Genomic DNA, 19262 nt, shown 5'->3' on the forward strand with positions numbered 1-19262 from the left:
GTTGGCAAAGTAATGTCTCTGCTTTTTAATATGCTGTCTAGGTTGGTCATAGCTTTTCTTCCAAGGAGCAAGCGTCTTTTAATTTCAGAGCTGCAGTCACCAGCTGCAGTAATTTTGGAGCCCAAAAAAAGAAAGTCTCTCACTGTTTCCATTGTTTCCCTATCTATTTGGCATGAAGTGAAGGGACCAGATGCCATGATCTTAGTTTTCTGAACGTTGAGCTTTAAGCCAACTTGTTCACTCTCCTCTTTCACTTTCATCAAGAGGCTCTTTTGTTCTTCACTTTCTGCCATAAAGGTGGTATCATCTGCATATCTGAGGTTATTGATATTTCTCCCAGCAATCTTGATTCCAGCCTGTGCTTCATCCAGCCCAGCATTTCTCATGATGTACTCTGCATATAAGTTAAATAAGCATCAGGTAGAATATAAGTTAAATAAGTGTCAGGTAGGATAATCCTTACCTGTTCCTCCTCTTGGAGGGCAGAATAGAATGTTATTTGATACTTTAGAGGTGGGAAAGCTCCCTTGCAGTCTTAGGGAGAGGTATTACCTTGTATGTCATGAAAATTATGATACTGAGAATAGGAATAGCATAAAATGCTATTGGTTGTGTATACCTAAACATACCTGTATATAAGCAGCAGTATATTTTGATTATATATATATGAGATGATTTTACCTTAATCAGTTGGTTGTTATGCATGGTCTTTAATAATATTTGGAGATGCTGATGATTAAACAAAACTTCCCACACTTGTTACACTATTGAAGGTGGGAAGTAGTATAGCCTAATGGTTAAGTTCAGCTTCTGTAGTCAGACTTTGTGAACACAAATTCCAGCTTCTCCAGTCATTAGCTGTGTGATTTTTGACCAAGTTAATCAACGTATCTGTGCTTTAGTTTCCCAAGTCTAGGAGACAATAAAGGAAACTTTAAAGGGATTGTTGTCAGGTAAAAATGAGATAATACACATAACACACTTAGCAAAGTTCTTTGCTACAGAACTACATGAAGTTCTACAGCACTCACAAAGCTAGCCATTATTATAAATTATACAGTTTAATAACTAATATCAACTACTTCATAGATACACTCATTTCTTTGCCAAGAGAATTTCTGCAACTCTGATTTTTGAGCCTTTGGTTTGAAACTGACTTCTTATTTTTAAAATTAAATATGTCTTTGTTCACTTGTCTATTTTTCCTTGTTGACTTTAGGAGAACAATGAAATGGAAGGGAGAACAGAGGTGGAATTGTAAGCACTACAGGAACTCTTGAAAACATGTAACCGTGTGAAATGCAGGCAGATTTTTTAACAACAAAATATATAACTTGGGTTTTAGATTTTTGGAAAGACCAAGTGACTTAAAACGTTGCTTCTGCATGAATGTGCTTTGTGAACCCTGTATGCATGTGTAAACCTGGAATGTTTGGAAGTGACCCAAATCAGAGCGAGATCCAGGTACAGGAGCCAGGTTATATAACCAGTGTCTGTGTAACCAGGGCGGACTCATTCAAGGACAGTCTCTTCTCAGGCACCCGAGTTGTAGTTGAATAGTCACCTGGATCCTCCTGGGTTCACAGACATTTATTTTAAGACCTGAATTGGATTTTCTGTATTGGAATTTAGACAACAAAATAATTAGCAAGAAAAAAACATAATTGGTGAACTTACCAAAGAGTTTAAGTCTGTATATATCTAATTACTACATGTATGATTCTTCATGCTCAGTCTCACTTCCACAGAAATAAGTGTCAAGACTCAGAGTGTGGAAGGTAAAATCTTAGTCTTGTTTCTCTTTTGTGTAGCCTTCTTCTTGTGTCCCCAACATGTAGCCACCAGGCTGGTCCTAAGACCTCTCTATTGCAGTGACTCTTGGACTTTTAGCATGAGAGAAAGCCTGGAGAGCTTGCAAAAAATGCAGATTCCTGGAATTCATCCTTGAAGTTTCTGACTCAGAAGTCTGAGGGTAGGATCCAGGAATACAAATATTTTTTTTTTAATTTGAAGTGCAGTTAATTTATAATGTTATATTAATTTCAAGTATATATCAAAGCAATTCAGTTTATATATATATATACACACACACATATATATTTTTTTCAGATTCTTATATAAGATATTGAATATAGTTCCCTATGCTATACAGTAGATCCTTATTGTTTACCTGTTTTATATACAATAGTGTGTATATATTAATCCCAAACTCTGGAATCTAAACTTTTTATCCAAATATTTTATAAGAATCACAGTTGATTCACAGACCACACTTGGAAATCAGTACTAATTTTCTAGAGGAGCACTAGTTTCAACCTGGGATGCATATCAGAATTACTGTGGCTCTAAGTGAAGTCCAGTGAAATATGCTCAGCTCTGTCCCTCCACGATGCATTAACCACTGCTGTGAGCCATCCGTGTGGAGTCTGTCATGTGTGAATTCTAGAGAACCAGGCTGTGTTCTCTCATTGGCTACCCACTGGCCTTTACCCACAGGTTTTCATCCACTGTGATTCTCCATGGTGATATGGACCACTGGCCACCACCTCAGTATCCCTGTGAGCTCACTTGTAATACTCAGATTCCAGGGTCCAAACGTAACCCTCCAAAGTCCAAAAAGAAATGATGGGAGGTAAGGTGTTGGAGCCAGAATTTCTCCCCTGTTCCCCAGATGACAGTCGTGCTTTGGCGGAGTTCTCTAGCCAGGTCTCTATGGTGCTCCAGACAACCCCAGGGGCTGTGGTAACCACCTGGAGTGTGGTGACCGTGTGGTCGATACAGAGACCACCACGACTGCTGAATGTCAGCAGTGTCTCTCCCCTTGCACAGCTCCAGGCCTCTCCCTTCTTTGCCTCCTGGGAATGCCGCTTCCCCTGTCCTTGTGGTTTTCTGGTGGGAAACACAGGCTCCTTCTCTCTGGTCTCTTCTTGTCCACCACCCTCTTCCACAACTGCCAGGTAGAGGCCAGATGACTGTGCCAAGTATGTGGACGTGATGGCACATGTTCAAACTACCACTGTCCTGGCAGAAGGACCCCTGTAAGCCCTTCATACCCTTGAAGTCTTTCTTGCCTCCTTGCCTAAGCAAGGTTTAAATTTGTTGAGAAGTTCACAGGCTCTCGGATCTACTGTCTTCTTACACTGCATTGGCAAAGGAACAGTATAATGTACCCTTGGCTGGCAGGGGAATAGGCAATCTGGTCTTTAGAAATACCTGATTTCTTGAAATGTTTCTGAATTATCAAGAATTAAAGCCAGAAAAATGTTTACTGTGTTTGGGTAGTAGTTTTGAGTCTTCAGTGTGTGTACTTCAATAGACCCATTTAAAAATGCAAATTATAGAATGTTTTAATGTTGCTGTATAAAATAATAAAGAAACTGTATAAAATAGTGAAAGTGACATTAAAGATGATGAACAACTCTATTGCTGATTATTTTAAAAGCCACCAATAGTGTTCTGTCTTGCTAAATGGATTTTGAATTTTAATTTTATTTATGTAATTTTTGGCTGTGCTGGGTCTTCGTTATTTCAGACTTTCTCTATTTGCAGCGAGCAGGGGCTACTCCTTGTGCAGTTTGGGCTCCTCATTGTAGTTCCACAACAAGTTCTCGTACTGTGGGATGTGAGCTCTGGGCTCTGGGGCTTCAGTGGTTGTGGCACATGGGCTCTGTAGCTGCAGCACACAGGCTTCGTTGCTCCTCAGCCTGTGGGATCTACCTGGATCAAACCACCTCCTCTGCATTGGCAGGCATATTCTTAATCGCTGGACCACCAGGGAAGTCCCAAATAACCTGGTTTTTTTTTTTTTTTTTTTTTTTTTAGAAAAACAAAATCTATAGAACCCCAGGGAGTGATTGAGGGTTAGGTTTAACATCTTCTCATTGCAAGATCGTGTTATGATGGAGCCCTGCATCCAGCCTGACGCAGCCCTCCTAGATGACCACTTCCTTCCTCAACGATAAGAAAAGCTCACTGGTAACTTAAGGCAGCAAGGTTTGTTGAAGGTGAGTGAGTGGCGAAAAGATATACCTACCTGGAAAATGATATCACCGATCAAATTAGATGAGAACGGGAATTATGCATATGGGAGATGGCAGTGTTATAGGTCTTCTCCAGAGGTAATTATTTTGTCTTGTGGCAGTTTATTTTCTAACACTAGGGGAAAAAAATTAAAAGGCAACCTCTGAACTGTTCCTTCTGGCTAATCGGGGTGGTTGTTGGAGAGGCCCTCCCTCCGCAGGATGGAGTTTTTACTGTCTCTGGGGCGCGTGCTTAGTTGGGAAGGTGGTGCCGCACCGGAGGCCTCTCAGACTAGCCCAGTTCTTTCTGTCAGGTTCTTATGATGACACTAGGAGCACGATTTCAGCACTGGTGAAGCCACTCTCAGCAGCCCAGCATGAAGAAAGGCACGGAGCAGAATCTCTGTGAGCCCCCCGCCCCACCCCCATGACCGCTGTTTCCCAACCTCCTTTAGTGCCGGCTGGCGCCAGAATAGGCGGCTTTTAACAGAGGTGGCGGCTGTCTGCAAACACTTGAAGGGATGACGTGCACAGAGTAGATTCATTTTTCCAAAGTTCCAGCAGCCACGACCAGATTCAGTGGGCAGGATGGTAAGGAGGCAGGTTTGAAATCAACACGGGAAGAACTTTCTAAGGATTCCAACTGTCCCGTAATGGCCTTGAAGTGTCATGCTCGCTCCAGCTGTCAGTGTGCAGTGGGTGAGAAGACCAGCCACCAGAAACAACAACAACAAAAAAATGGGAACGTCTTTGGTGGTCCAGTGGCTAAGACTCTGTGCTCCCGGTGCCGGGGGCATGGGTTCGATTCCTAGTCAAGGAACTAGGTCTCACATGTCTCAACTAAGAGTGCATATGTTACAAGTAAAAAGATCCCACGTGCTGCAGCTAAGGACCCCACTTGCCATTATGAACATTGAAGATTTCATGTGCTGTGGCTAAGACCCAGCACAGCCAAATAAGTAAATAAAAAACATACCTAAGGGTAGCTGCAAGTAGCATTTTAAAAAAGAAAGAAACAGCGGTAAAGGAGATCTGGCACTGCACGGAAACTGGAATGGGTTGATCACTGCCATCAGTGCCCTTCTTGGCACTATTAATAAACCATTTAACTATAGGCAGTGGAGGGGGACATATAAGAAAAAAGGTAGAAGAGATGTGAAAGGATAGTTACGATGTCTTTTTGCCCCAGATTATTAAGCACATTACTTGTATTGAGCATCTGCTATGTGCCAGGGCTTCCCTGGTGGCTCAGCTGGTAAAGAATCCACCTGCAATGCTGGAGACCTTCATTCGACCCCTGGGTTGGGAAGATCCTCTGGAGAAGGGAACAGCTACGTGCTTCAGTAGTCTGGCTTGGAGAATTCCATGGGCTGTGTAGTCCATGGGGTCACAAAGAGTCTGACTCGACTGAGAGACTTTCACTTTCACTATGTGCCAGAACACTATATCATTTAAGAGCCAAAAGGCCCAAGATCCCTGTGTGTCCCCTCTTAGCCAGAATTCTGCAGTTGTTTTTCTGCCCCTCACATGAAGGTCAAGCCCTGTGCTCATCCTCAGTGACTTCCCATAGGCTTTCCTGAGTACTCATCATATCTGAGCTAAACTCCTTGATGATCTTTTCATGTTCTCATATCGTATTTTTTGTGTCTCTCATGGTGCTTGCAACATTAGATTTTAACAGTTAGTTTGTACTGATTGTATTGATTTTTTCCTCACTAGACATAAGCTCTTTGAAAGCAGATCCTTAGTCATCCAATTAATGACTGATTATCTAGAAATAGTGAATTCTAGTATCTGTTGTGGACAAGGCAATGGCGACCCACTCCAGTACACCTGCCTGGAAAATCCCGTGACAGAGGAGCCTGGTAAGGCTGCAGTCCATGGGGTCACTAAGAGTCAGACACGACTGAGCGACTTCACTTTGACTTTTCACTTTCCTGCATTGGAGAAGGAAATGGCAACCCACTCCAGTGTTCTTGCCTGGAGAATCCCAGGGACAGAGGAGCCTGGTGAGCTGCTGTCTGTGGGGTCGCACAGAGTCGGACACGACTGAAGCGACTTAGCAGCAGCAGCAGCAGCAGTATCTGTTGACTGAGTATTTGATTACTCCTCTTATTTCATCCTGTTCCCAAGAGAAATATCTAGGAGGAATTTTATCCTCAAGTTAAGGACCTAAGAGGAAAAATACTGGAATACTCTTTATTCTCCTGGCCTTGCCTTTCCAGTTCTAATCACATCCTAAGTACCTATCATATTCATTCTATTCCAGGGGAAGAGCAGAAGGTGCTAAAGAGGATGAGGTAGAAAAAAGTGCCCAGTATTAGAGACGGGGAAAGTCACTTTTTGTGTAACTCCTTTATCAACTCGGCTATGTGTGTTGCCTTCAGCAGCACTGGTGGTAGGTATGATGAGGAGAAAATCCTGCTCCTGATGTTAACCAGCTGTGTGACCCAGCACTAGTCCTGTGACCACCTTGCTATTTCTTCTCAGTAAAATGAAGAGTTTGCCCAGGCAGTTTTCAGGGGCTCATTCTGGTCCATGCTTGCATGCAAAGTTGCTTCAGTTGTGGTCTGACTCTCTGAGACCCAGTGGCCTGTAGCCCGCCAGGCTCCGCTGTCCATGGGATTCTCCAGGCAAGAATGCTGGAGTGGGCTGCCATGCTGTCCTCCAGGGGATCTTCCCGACCCAGGAATCAAACCCCTGTCTCCTGCATTGCAGGCGGGTTCTTGACCACTAGTGCCACCTGGGAAGCCCCTATTCCGCTCCAATACACTGTAAAATGTCTTTTCCCTTCCAAGGTTTTCTGAAGTTCTTTTCCTCTTCATAGTATTCTCCTGAATAATCAAGAATACTGAATGATATTGATGAGAAACAATATTGAGAGGTGACATTGGAATAAAGCTGTGTTTGTGATCTGACACATCTAAATTGAGTCCCTGCTGTATGACTTTGGGCAAATGATAATCATCTCCAAGCTGAAGATTCATGTCCTGTAAAATAGGCATGCTATTCTACATTTCCTAGGATTGCAGGACTCAGTGAAATAATGCATATGAAGTGCTGATTCTATACCACAAACATAAGGAGCTCTTAGAAGATGATAGTAGTTCTTATTCGGAAGTAGCCACCTCTCTTTCTTCCTCTTCTGTCCAACCCCTGAAAGATACCCACACACAAGTCCTAAAGAAGTTACTGGGCATAGGTTTTCTTTGTGTGTGTGTGTAGTCCTGAGCATCATTTCTCTTCCATCTAGAATTAGTAGAGGACAGTCAAGGTCCCTTCCTACTGGGGCAGCCTGCTCCTACATGTATAATGGCCAAACAGATAACCCATTTCACAGTGAAGGGGGATATATTTATTTTGACATTTGCATAGAAGACAAGAATGTTGCTGGAAGTAGGTGTGGGGTCAGCTATCATCATATCAGGTATAATATCACACTCAGGTTGAGATTCTTTTATTTTAAAAAGCTTTGACTGAGCAACAGTGACACGGCAGCTCCCCAAGTCTGACAATAAAGACACCTTATGAAAATTTATGAAGTTCAGGTCGTAAAAAACAAACCACGCACAGCGAGCAGTAGCATTTCTTATTAAAATAATTTTAAGTTCGTTGTCTTCATGTCGCCTATAATAGAAGCTTGTGCCATGGCTAGATACCTCAACAGCCTGTAAACTTTTATATGGGCTTTTGAAAAGGGATGATAGTTTTATGAGATATGATTTTCTCATCTCACCAAATTAGATTATTTGAGATAGTGTCCCAGGATGTAAAATTTCAATCCTGAGTAAATCTGTACCTCAGAGGCTCTGTGCAGCCTGCTAGCAGAGTGGAAATGGAGTGTAATAAATCTGCCCTGAGCCCATTTCTCTCCACACAGCCCCATAATTCATTCTCTGCTTGGTACCCATGACCACTTTTTCACGGCTAATCAGTCTGTATTCAGGCTGGCTTCTCTCAAGTGCAAGGTGCGTGCATGCTGCCGCTCAGTCGTGTCCGATTCTTTGTGACTCCACGGACCGTAGCTCCCCAGGCTCCTCTGTCCCTGGGATTCTCCAGGCAAGAATACTGGAGCGGGTTGCCATGTCCTCCTCCAGGGGATCTTTCCGACTATCTCTTACATCTCCTGAACTGGAGGTGGGTTCTGTACCACTAGCGCCACCTCAAGTCCAGTATCTCCTCCTTGATCCAGACTGCATCTCTCTCTCGGCATGCTGTACCACTTCTGGGTGTTTTTCGAGAACCGTGTGCTCTCCATGTTCCTAATCATGCTCTGGCTATAAGGTGGCATATTTGTTTACAGTATACTTTTTTATTTTATTCTTCTAGTGTTTTTGGCTGTGCTGGGTCTTCATTGCTGTTGGACTTTTCTCTAGTTGTAGCAAGCAAGGGCTACCGTCTAGTTGCTTTATGTGGGCTTCTCAGTAGAGCAACTTCTCTTGTTGCAAAGCATGAGCTCTAGGGTGCGAGGGCTTCAGTAGCTGTGGCACATGGGTTCAGTAGTTGTGACTCCTGGGTCCTACAGGCTCAGTAGTTGGTCAGCTCAGGCACATGGGCTTAGTTGCTCCGTAGTGTGTGGGCTCTTCCCAGATCAGGGATCAAACCTGTGTCTCCTGCATTGTTAGCCAGATTCTTTACCATGAGCCACCAGGGAAGCCCTGCTGCAATATACTTTCAAAAAGATATTCTGTTTAAAATAGATTAAAATAGATAACAGCATCTCTGAGGACACCTCAGAGATAGGTCCAGTGAGTATTTGAGTTGGGCTTTTCTGAGTCTTCTCCGAGGGGACGGAGGAGCCGCCACTAACACAGCTGGTTTCTTTATTCCGGTCCCTTCCACCTCATCTATGAGGAATGCCTCTCCATCACTCTCAGGCTGTCTCTCTTTCCTTCACCTCAGCATTGTATTGGTTCAGTGGCACCACCATCGAATGCTGCTGCAAAACCAAGAATGGCTGCAGATAACTTTTAAGGAGCTTGGGAAAAAAAAAATGTGTTGGAAAATTTCCTCCAAGGTGGAGTTGAAGTCATCAGATTGAACTGGGAATTAAACACATCATTTCCAGTCCTGATTCCACTCTTAATTATTTTTGTGATACTGACCAAGGGATTTATTTTCATTGGCCCTCACTTTTGTCATGTATAAAACAAGCAGTAGCAATGGCACCTTTTAGGAGAGAAAATTCTATGAATTATAAATTATACAGACATGGAAAATTGTCTTCTCTTCCTCCCTACAATTTAACAACTTACTGTCACAAGATTATGTTAACGGACCTGGGGCTTTGGGAGAAGAGTTATCAAGGGTGTTATGCCTCCCCGCAGGATGTAAGTTGAGCATCACTGAGAAGTGAGGTTGTATAGAAGGCTGGTTAACAGTTATAACAGCCTGGACAAGGAGCAGGGATCTAGAGTAGCAGTTTGATGCAGAATACAAAAAGCGAATGCTCTGCGGGACAGGAAACTGGCGACGTCAATGGCATCCAGTTTGTTAGTTTTAGGGGAAGAGTTATCTTCATGTCCTTCAGTGATTTTTAAAGATAGTTCATCAAGGAGCTCCTTAAACTTTTTTTTCAGAATGCTTTCAACCTGAATGTATTCATTCACCTTCTCTTCAACTCTTGAATTTGCTAATAGCCTCTATTTCTTTCTTTTTTTCAGTTACAAACATATATATATATATATATATATCTCTCCAGGTTATTTTCCATTATAGGTTATTATAAGATATTGAACACTGTTCCTTGTGTTATACAGTAAATTCTGTTGTTTATCTATTTTTATTTTTTTTTATTTTTTAACTTTACAATATTGTATTGGGTTTGCCATATATCAAAATGAATCCACCACAGGTATACACGTGTTCCCCATCCTGAACCCTCCTCCCTCCTCCCTCCCCATACCATCCCTCTGGGTCGTCCCAGTGCACCAGCCCCAAGCATCCAGTATGGTGCATTGAACCTGGACTGGCGACTAGTTTCATATATGATATTATACGTGTTTCAATGCCATTGTCCCAAATCATCCCACCCTCTCCCTCTCCTTGTCTAGCTTCATAGGGGAGGAAGCTGAAGCCCTGAGAAAAACACAGAGTGGTCCCGCCCTGTAGAGGAGGAGCAGCATAGGGCAGTCAGCAAGGACAGGGCTCCCAGCAGCTTCAGGTTGGGCTGTGGACCAGCAGTGTTACTCAGATCTGCTGAATCTGAATCTCCGTCTTAAACCTCTGGTTCGCTGCATTTGCGCATTAAAGTCGGAGAAGGACAGTCATGAAGTGTAATCTTCCCATCTACAGAAAGTTCTTTTTTAGCTCCACACTTCTGAACCCGGCACAGGCCCTCTGGGTTCATGGAGAAGCCAATCAATAAAGGGAGAAGCATGCCCAAGGTGCCATGGGACAGCTTCCTGGATTTTATATGTGAAGTAAAATAGAGGTATTTAGCCCTCACCGTCATTTTGAGGGCTTAGACAAATATAAATAGATAAGCAGGATATGAAATACTTATATTTCAGTTTAAGGCTTTCTAAGTTGGTCCCTGAGCAAACTCCCTTCTAATACCTTATATCTGCAGAGGCCCATGTGAAAGTATATAAATATAACAGGACAAGTAAGCAGCATATCTGCTTAGACATCTGAGTGATTAGAGTGATTTAAGTTAAATCTTGTATCTCTGTCTCTAAAATGACTATAGGATTCTAAAGCTGTTAGACCGCCTAGTTTCCAAATTCTGGAAATAGCCATTCTAGATGTTTTACAAGAATATGGCTTTAAAGTGCAATCATCAGAGTAACCGATTAACACCAAATCTGGGAAATAAACATGTTCTCATTACTGTTTTGGTAGTCAGCAAGGCATTAACTCATCCAAGAAGATGACTTTCCACAGTCAAATAAAAAAATGTATTTAGTTTCAACTGAGTGCAGGTGTGGTCAATGGAGAAGATACTATCTAAGAGGAAAATCTTTGAGCTGTTCTCTTTGTCTTTCACCATCTTGCAAAAGAACCGCTGACTTTGAAAATGTCCTGCCAGGCACACGACATGACAACTCTTGGTAGTGCCAAGATAATTGAATGGGACAGATGAGAGTGAGTCATTTGTTCTGAGATATCCAGGACCAACCACCTTAACATTTTTTGAATTCTGGGGCACCGTCATAAATATGGGATAATGGATGCTTCAGTTCTTGCGTTCCTCAGGAGGTCTCTAGGATCCCCCCCACAGGGAAACTCTTGCCAGTTCCCTAGTGTGACCATCTGAAAGGGTCACTTGTGCACATGTTACATCATTCATGGAAGCCTAGGAAATGGAACAGGGCTGTAAATCTTTACAAATCTAATGTGAAAGATATGGTGTGTGTGATCCATATAGTTCTTTTATGTGAGAGGCAGATGTGACATGCCCTTTGTGTGATGGCTTTATCTTTGATTCCTGTCCCTGTCATTTTTTGTGGCACTTGCTCTCAGCTTTACAGGTAGAATGACATTGTTGTTTTGGCTGGAGTATGCTGGGTTGACGGCCTTCGCTGACTGCAGCCCTTCCCCTGCTGAGATTTCCTATCTCTTGAGGCTGGCATTATATTATGCCACAGTATGCAGCCCTGGTTCCTTTATTATTTTTGTTTTTCTCTCTTACCTGTCTTATATTCTCTCTCATCGTTCTTTAGATTGCATGGTACCCAGTCAGATAATGTGACTCCCCAAAGAAATAGACTCTATGTCAGTCAGTGGCCACCAGAGCATACCATTCATGTAGACAAAAATATTCTATAATAGACATCCTAGTTTATTCCTTGAGAGTTTCAAAATATTACCACCTTTAAGGGTGTTAGGGTGGTTTCTAGATTGAGATAATCAGAGTGGAGATAATTAATCATGTGTGGTGTTGGAGTAGTTAGTATACTTTTGACATAAAAAAGGAATATCTCAGGTGTATAGATATTGTACATGTCACTAAAAGAAGGTTATAAAGAAAGACTGTGGAATATATGTCTTCAATACGGTTCTTCAAGTTGAATAGTTTACAGACTCTGTCATTCGTGAGAGTTATAATTTTACCCAATGCTGTTTGTATTTGGAGTATTCTTTGTTATAACATTTTTATTTAAATTCTGAGGGTGATAAGGCTTGGCATAAATAGTGTTACATTCTTTAAGACCATAATTGAACATCCTGTACATGTTTGCATGCTAAGTCACTTCAGTCGTGTCTGACTCTTTGCAACCCTATGGACCCTAGCCTGCCAGGCTCTTCAAAATTACTGGAGTGGGTTGCCATGCCCTTCCCCAGGGCTGTACGTGTTTACATGCCTGTGAAGTCATATTGATTCTTTGTCCTTTCTCCCCTCACTTCTTTGCACTGCTGCTGCTAAGTCACTTTGGTCGTGTCTGACTCTTTGTGACCCCCATGGACTATAGCCTACCAGGATCCTCTGTCCATGGGATTCTCCAGGCATGAATACTGGAGTGGGTTGCTGTTTCCTTCTCCTCTTTGCACTGATATTAAGCCATATAGTTTGATCTTCTTATTCAAACCATTCCTTTAACTGAATAATTATGATATTTTCACATTGGTTTCCTTCCTTTTTCTTCTTTCCCTCCTTTTTTTTTTTTAAAAGAAATTCACTTTATGATTCCATGTAGAAATAACAATAGCTATAGTAACCAGAGGCTGTAGTCTGCTTTACTTTGTGTGATAGCGTTTAAGCACTTTACATGCACTATTTTGCTTAACACCAAGAAAGGCACTAGCATCATCCCCATTTTACAGATGATGAAACTCATGCTTAGAATTCCAGGAACTTTTCTAGGTCATACGGCTCGTGACTGATAGAACATGGTCTTGAATCCAGGCCTCAATGACTCTAGAATCTACCTTCTTTATGACAACCATAATGCAAGAGCAGAAAGGAAATCGAAATATCATCTAGTTCAAATTATTCTTTTCACAGATGAAGAAATAGGTCAAGAGAGGTCACATGCCCCATGCTAGGTCATACAGCTAGCAAGTGAAAGAGGCAGCTTCAGTTGGTGTCCATTTTCAAGGAGGCTATGTAAGCATATTCCACTCTATCTGATAGGATAGCTTGGACCACGTCCTCTCTGGACCAATGCATGGTAGCAAGGAGTATGGTTCTCCTTGATCAGAATGGTTCATTCTCACTGATCAGAATGGTTCAATGTGGCTGCTCCCTCATGCTCCTCTTGCTGCGGGTTAAGAGGAGTCCTTATAGCTGGGAAGATACATAATTAATATCACTGTTTATGTTGTCTTCTAGGCTGTAAGCCTGTTTCTAGCCAGATTCCCTCAAAGTCAGGAAGCAAGTCCCCATTAAGGAATATTCTATGTTATTAGGACCCCCCTTCTCCATTCTGGGCTTCCTAGGTGGTGCTAGTGCTAACGAACCTTCCTGCCAATACAGGAGACATAATGGGACGCCAATTTGATCCCTGGGTTGGAAAGATCCCCTGGAGGAGGAGATGGCAACCCGCTCTAGAATTCTTGCCTGGAGAATCCCATGGACAGAGGAGCCTGGCAGGTTACCATCTATGGGGTCGCGAGCAGTCGGACATGACTGAGGCGACTTAGCATGCATGCTTCTCCATTCAAAGCAGAGCAAATCCAGGAGCAAACCAGTATGCCTTCGTTGTTCTTTGCTCAGTCCACTCTCCATGCCCTGCCTCTAGGTTGAAGGTAGATTGAGTTTGACAGATGGAAAACCAGCAGCAGTCCTGAGACTGGCTGCCAAATGGGACAGAGGAGGCAGTGATCTGATGGGTTGTGGCATTAAACTGAAAGTGTAGAACATTGATGCACAAATGAAGGCAATGAATGGTGACCCTCCTGAGGAAAGAGTGATATTTTTCACTACTGAAGGAACCATCTTGAAGGTTTGGAAAAGGGAAAAGACAGCTACTGGGTAAGGTATTGCTTTCTAGATCATGATTTAACTTGTAGAAGGGTCTTCAGCATAGATGTGTGTCTCAGTTGGACTTGTTTTTAACAGTATATTTTTCTGACCACAGAATGAAACTGATTCAAGAAAAGTATGAGGAAAGAAGTTACGATTCACTGAGACACACATCTGGATGGAATGGTGGTTCACTTGATCCATTGGTGGATCACTTGTTTTACTCTAAACATACATTTCCCTTCCCTTTCCAGACCTCTGTGCTGTCTTTGCCTCAGGGCACAGTTGTACAGTAGAGATGAAAGCAGAAGTTGCCCAAACTAGAGGAGAGACTGGCTCCAGTGTTTTAAAAGCTCTTAGAAGGGACTAGATCCTCTAAGGGAAGAGTGTAGGGACCTTGGGAAAGGATAAGCAGGACAATGTAAAAGAACAGAAAAAGAGAGGTTGACTTCTAAGGTTAGTGGATTCAATGCTTTGGGTTTTTTTTTTTTTTTTTTGAGCACTCCAGGACTTTGTAGTGGAATTTGATCATAGGGAAGCTAAGTATTTTCCTTGCTGTGTGCTGTATTTAGTTGCTCACTCATGTCCAACTCTTTGAGACCCCTTAGACTGTAGCCTGCCAGGCTTCTCTGTCCATGGGGATTCTCCAGGCAAGAATACTGAAGTGGGTTGCCATGCTCTCCTCCAAGGGATCTTCCCAACCCGGGGATCAAACCCAGGTCTTTTGCATTGCAGGCAAATTCTTTACTGCCTGAGCCACCAGGGAAGCCCAAGGTATTTTCCTTACCAGCCTTATAAGGAATCCTGCAGTATGTGAAGCAGGTCCCCCAGCACCAGAGTCCATGAGACTTCTTTCAAAAATGCAAATATAAGCACGTTTCCAGAAAAAAGTTCCTTCAGTGACTTCCTGTCTGTAAGAGATGCAGAAAAGTATTCCAGGCAGTCAAAATTGCCTGTGTAAAACTATGAGGTTGATGGCACATGTACTCTGCACAGGTGACTTTCTTCATCTGGATAGCAAGGTTGTTGAGCAGCTGGAGGGATGGGCGAGGGCCTTCAGGGATGGTCTTGACTGCCATCTGGTGGAGTCTCCATAGGCCAGTGTTTTCAAATGTTTTCTTAGGAGCATACATAATTTTTAAAATAATACAAATCTTGCACAGAAACCATGAACTCTCATGCCATGCCCTCCCCTACATAGCCTTGAACTCTTGAGGTGTCTCTGTGTGACCGTGACTATGGATAATTGGGAACCCAGTATCTGATCACATTTGGGATTTAAAATGATGACCATAATGGTGGTATGAATATGCATTGAGCGGTAGAGATGGAGAATGTCAGACTGGATGCAAAGAGACCAAGGTAGTGAGAAGAAATTTGTGAATACAAATCGGTAGGTCCAGTGGTTAAGACTCTGTGCTCCTGAAGCAGGGGGCCAGGGTTTGATCCTTTGTCAGGGAATTACATCCCACATGCTGCAACTGAGACCTGGCACAGCCAAACAAATAAATTAAAAAAAAAAAAAAACAAATTGGAAATGTAAAAATAGGTTCATTTACCTATGAATTTCAGCTTTTATTGTGAACCTTATTTGGTTTGATGGTTGAAATTTAGTTTTAATTCATGGTTACTCTCCTACTCTGAATTAGATCAAATTTCAGGGGAGTGTTTTTATACATAATAAAAACGACTTCTTACTCAATGCTTAATTATGGAGACGAGAGCAGGACTTTTAATTATTTCACGCGTTTAATTACTGTAGTAATCCTGTATAACCTGTACCATTATTATCTCTGTCTTATGTATTAGGTCTGTAAAATTGAGCACTTTGCCAGAGTCAAATAGCTCTTAATGATTAGAGCTCGGATGGGAACCTAGACAGCCTGCCTCCTAGTATGTGCCAGTATCTTTGTTCTTAACCAGTGAAGTTATGATGTGCAAGCATCCATGGGGAGGGTGCCATTTTGTCCTTGAGTATGATCAGTCCTCTCTGGCAACTCTTGCTGTTGCATTTTTTTCCTTCATCCCATCTGGTTCTCGGACATCATTCATGCACGTTGCTCTGGATCTTCCGGAAGGATTCATTCAGCTATTCACAATCTGTACCACACTTGTAAGAAACTCTCTGAGGCTGTCTAGGACTGCATCCACCGAGAGCAGAGGTCTCAACTGCAGTTTTGCCCCCAGGGACATTTGGCAGGGCCTGGAAATGTTGTTGGTTGCCCACACTGAGGGTGGGGATTACATTCCTGGAATCTAGTGGGTAGAGGCCAGGGATGCCAATAAACATCCCACCATACACAGGACAGTCCCCACAACAAAGAATTAGTGGGGACAAAATGTTCACAGTGCCAAGGTTGGGAAACTGCAGCATAGACGTGAAATTACATTTCAGCCATTTCGTTTAAAGTCATGCTTTATTCCCAGCCCTCCATCTTCCCAGGAAGGCATAGACTCCCTTGGTTCTTAGGTCCTCCAAACCTTCTGTGTCTGTTGTGACTTTCCCCTCCACCATGGCTCAGTTTGGGGCTGTTAAGTGGGCTGGGACGTGGCCCCCTTTTCAGGTACCCACTTAAGTTGAAACACTCTGCTTACCCTTTGGCTGTTTCCCTCTCCCTTCCTTTTATCTAGTCTGAATGTAAGAAGTTTTGCTTTTATTCATCATATTTTTCCAAATCTGTTGCCCATGAGTTCCCCTAACATTTGAAACAAACTGTAAGAATTGATTACCTTTTCCTCTGCTTTATGCTGTATGATCTCTGTCCTGGGGGCAATAAATACAGAAAAGTCAGCAGGCTGAACGAAATTTTACAGAAATGCAAGGAAAACCTTCGTTTGTCCATGTCAGCATTTTGCAGTCTATATTCTGAGGTATCCCACTGTGCCTGGAGAAGTCACTAGATGTTTTATGAAAAGGAAGAACTAATGCATGTATTCCCTCCTCTCTAAGAATCCATACGTGGGTATAAACAAACCATTTACATTTGTTTATTCCACAACTTCCACAAAGCATTTGACCAGAAAGCTTTTCTTTTTTATGAAGTCCCTAAGAACGGCTTGTACATAATTTTGAGAAATGCTAGTCTGTGTGATAAGTGTGACCTTTATCTCAAAGCATTGGTGGAGAAAAGAGGACAGTCCTAGAGATGTTAGAAGTTAGACTCCGCAAGGCTTGATAAATGAATGGTCCTGGGAGGTAAAGAAGCAGGAGAAATCATTGAGAGAATGATAGAAATTTCAAGATTGAAGAAACAAATTTTGTATCATTCTTTATATATCGCCAAGTACTAGGCACCAGAGATTTTAAAAAGTGCAAATCACAAAATGACAGTCCTGGACTTATCTCCCTCCTGAATTACTGTAATGGCTTTCTAAATGGTCCCCTACATTTCCTTCAGTGCATCTTCTAATCTCAACATCACAAAGTGACCAAAGGAGCCTTTCTAAACACAGATGTAATCATGGCATTGCTCTGATCAAAAAACCTCTATGACTCAGTTTTGCACAGAGACAACCCAGATTCCTTTTCATAGTGTTCAGAGGCCCTTGTTAAAGTCTTCTTGAATATGGATTTACCATGGGGTGGTGAGAAATGAGCAGCAGCTCTGATTAAACAGATCTTGCCTTGCACAGCCAGTACCTATGTGCCGTGTGCTTTTGGGGACTCTGTCTGGGGGACAAGGCAAGCTGTCCTGGGGCCCTTGCATCTGCTCCTGCCTCATGTGGATGCCTCACTTCTGTATGTTTTATACATCTATCATGAAAAGTGAAAGTCGTTCAGTCGTGTCTGACTCTTTGCGACCCCATGGACTCTACAGTCCATGGAATTCTCCAGGCCAGAATACTGGAGTGGGTAGCCTTTCCTTTTCCAGGGGATCGTCCCAACCCAGAGATCGCACCCAGGTTTCCTGCATTGCAGGTGGATTCTTTACCAACTGAGGTATCAGGGAAGCCCTATAAATGTATCATAATTTAATCTTAGAGTGGGAGCATGTGTGTTCCCGTCTCTGCCCATGTAGGGGTCTTCTCTTTGTCCCTCCAGATCCACTTTTGCCCTTATTCACTTGTTTCTCTACACTGGGAGGCTGACCTGAGTGGACTGAATCTATGGTATCCCTCAGCCTCTGTCTTACAGTTGGGCTTGGTTAGTGGAAAATCCCAACAGGAGACAGGAGAGAGGGAGTAGAGTGATGTCAGAGTGCACATCCCCTGGATCCCTCTCTCAAGGGCCCCACAGTCTGGCTGTGTGCTGTGCTGGCCAGTGCTTCTCTCCAGGCGGTCTCCCCCATGGTCTTCCTCTCCAGGCTGGGGTAACTGCTCTCTCCCTGGTGGGGGTAACATCCCTTCTGCTTTAACTCCTGCTTCCTGCATATCCTCCTTATGGTTCCACTATGCCCAGATTATATACTTATAAGTAGTCCATTAAAAGTGAATCTTCTTCAAATATTTTCCCAAACTGAAAGGTGCATTTCTTTCCCACTGGGACCCTAACTGATGCAGTTGACCATCTGAAACACTTAGATTTTTGAGTGTCTGTGAATGGTAAAGATTTACATGGTAACGGATTAGACAAAGACACATCATAAAGTGTCCATTTTTTGTATTTTACCTCATCATTTCAAATGGTACCATAATTATAAAATGGAATATTAAATTTAAAAGTAACTTTGAATAAGGATAATATTCATTTTCTGGTCAAGAAAGGCCATTTCTTTTTTTAATTAATTTATTTTTTTATTGAAGGATAATTGCTTTACAGAATTTTGCTGTTTTCTGTCAAACCTCAACATGAATCAGCCATAGGTATACATATATCCCCTCCCTTTGAAATTCTCTCCCAACTCCCTCCCCATCCCACCCCTCTAGGTTGATACAAAGCCCCTGTTTGAGTTTCCTGAGCCATACAGCAAATTCCCATTGGCTATCTATTTTACACATGGTAATGTAAGTTTCCGTGTTACTTTTTCCATACATCTTACCCTCTCCCCACGTCCATGAGTCTACTTTCTATGTCTGTTTCTCCGTTATTGCCCTGTAAATAAATTCTTCAGTTCCATTTTTCTAGATTCTGTATATATGCATTAGAATACAGTGTTTATCTTTCTCTTTCTGACTCACTTCACTCTGTATAATAGGTTCTAGATTCATCCACCTCTGACTCAAATGCATTCCTTTTTGTGGCTGAGTAATATTCCATTGTGTATATGTATACATCTTCTTTATCCATTCATCTGTCAATGGACATCTAGGTTGCTTCCATGTTCTAGCTATTGTAAAGAGAGCTGCAATGAACAATGGGATCCATGTGTCATTTTCAATTTTGGTTTCCTCAGGGT

At 42.5% G+C, this 19262-nt stretch overlaps 1 protein-coding gene and 1 non-coding gene across 2 annotated transcripts in view; both read left to right on the forward strand.

Moving 5' to 3' along the window:
* Positions 1 to 19262, forward strand: part of LOC132343570 (basic proline-rich protein-like) — a 118809-nt gene that overhangs the window by 8007 nt on the left and 91540 nt on the right. The window lies entirely within an intron of this gene.
* LOC112443634 (U8 small nucleolar RNA) lies at positions 441 to 576 on the forward strand. Its single transcript, XR_003032037.1, has one exon. It is a non-coding gene; the product is annotated as a U8 small nucleolar RNA (small nucleolar RNA).

Source organism: Bos taurus, chromosome 2 (genome assembly GCF_002263795.3).
Source record: "Bos taurus isolate L1 Dominette 01449 registration number 42190680 breed Hereford chromosome 2, ARS-UCD2.0, whole genome shotgun sequence".
NCBI classification, from domain to species: domain Eukaryota; kingdom Metazoa; phylum Chordata; class Mammalia; order Artiodactyla; family Bovidae; genus Bos; species Bos taurus.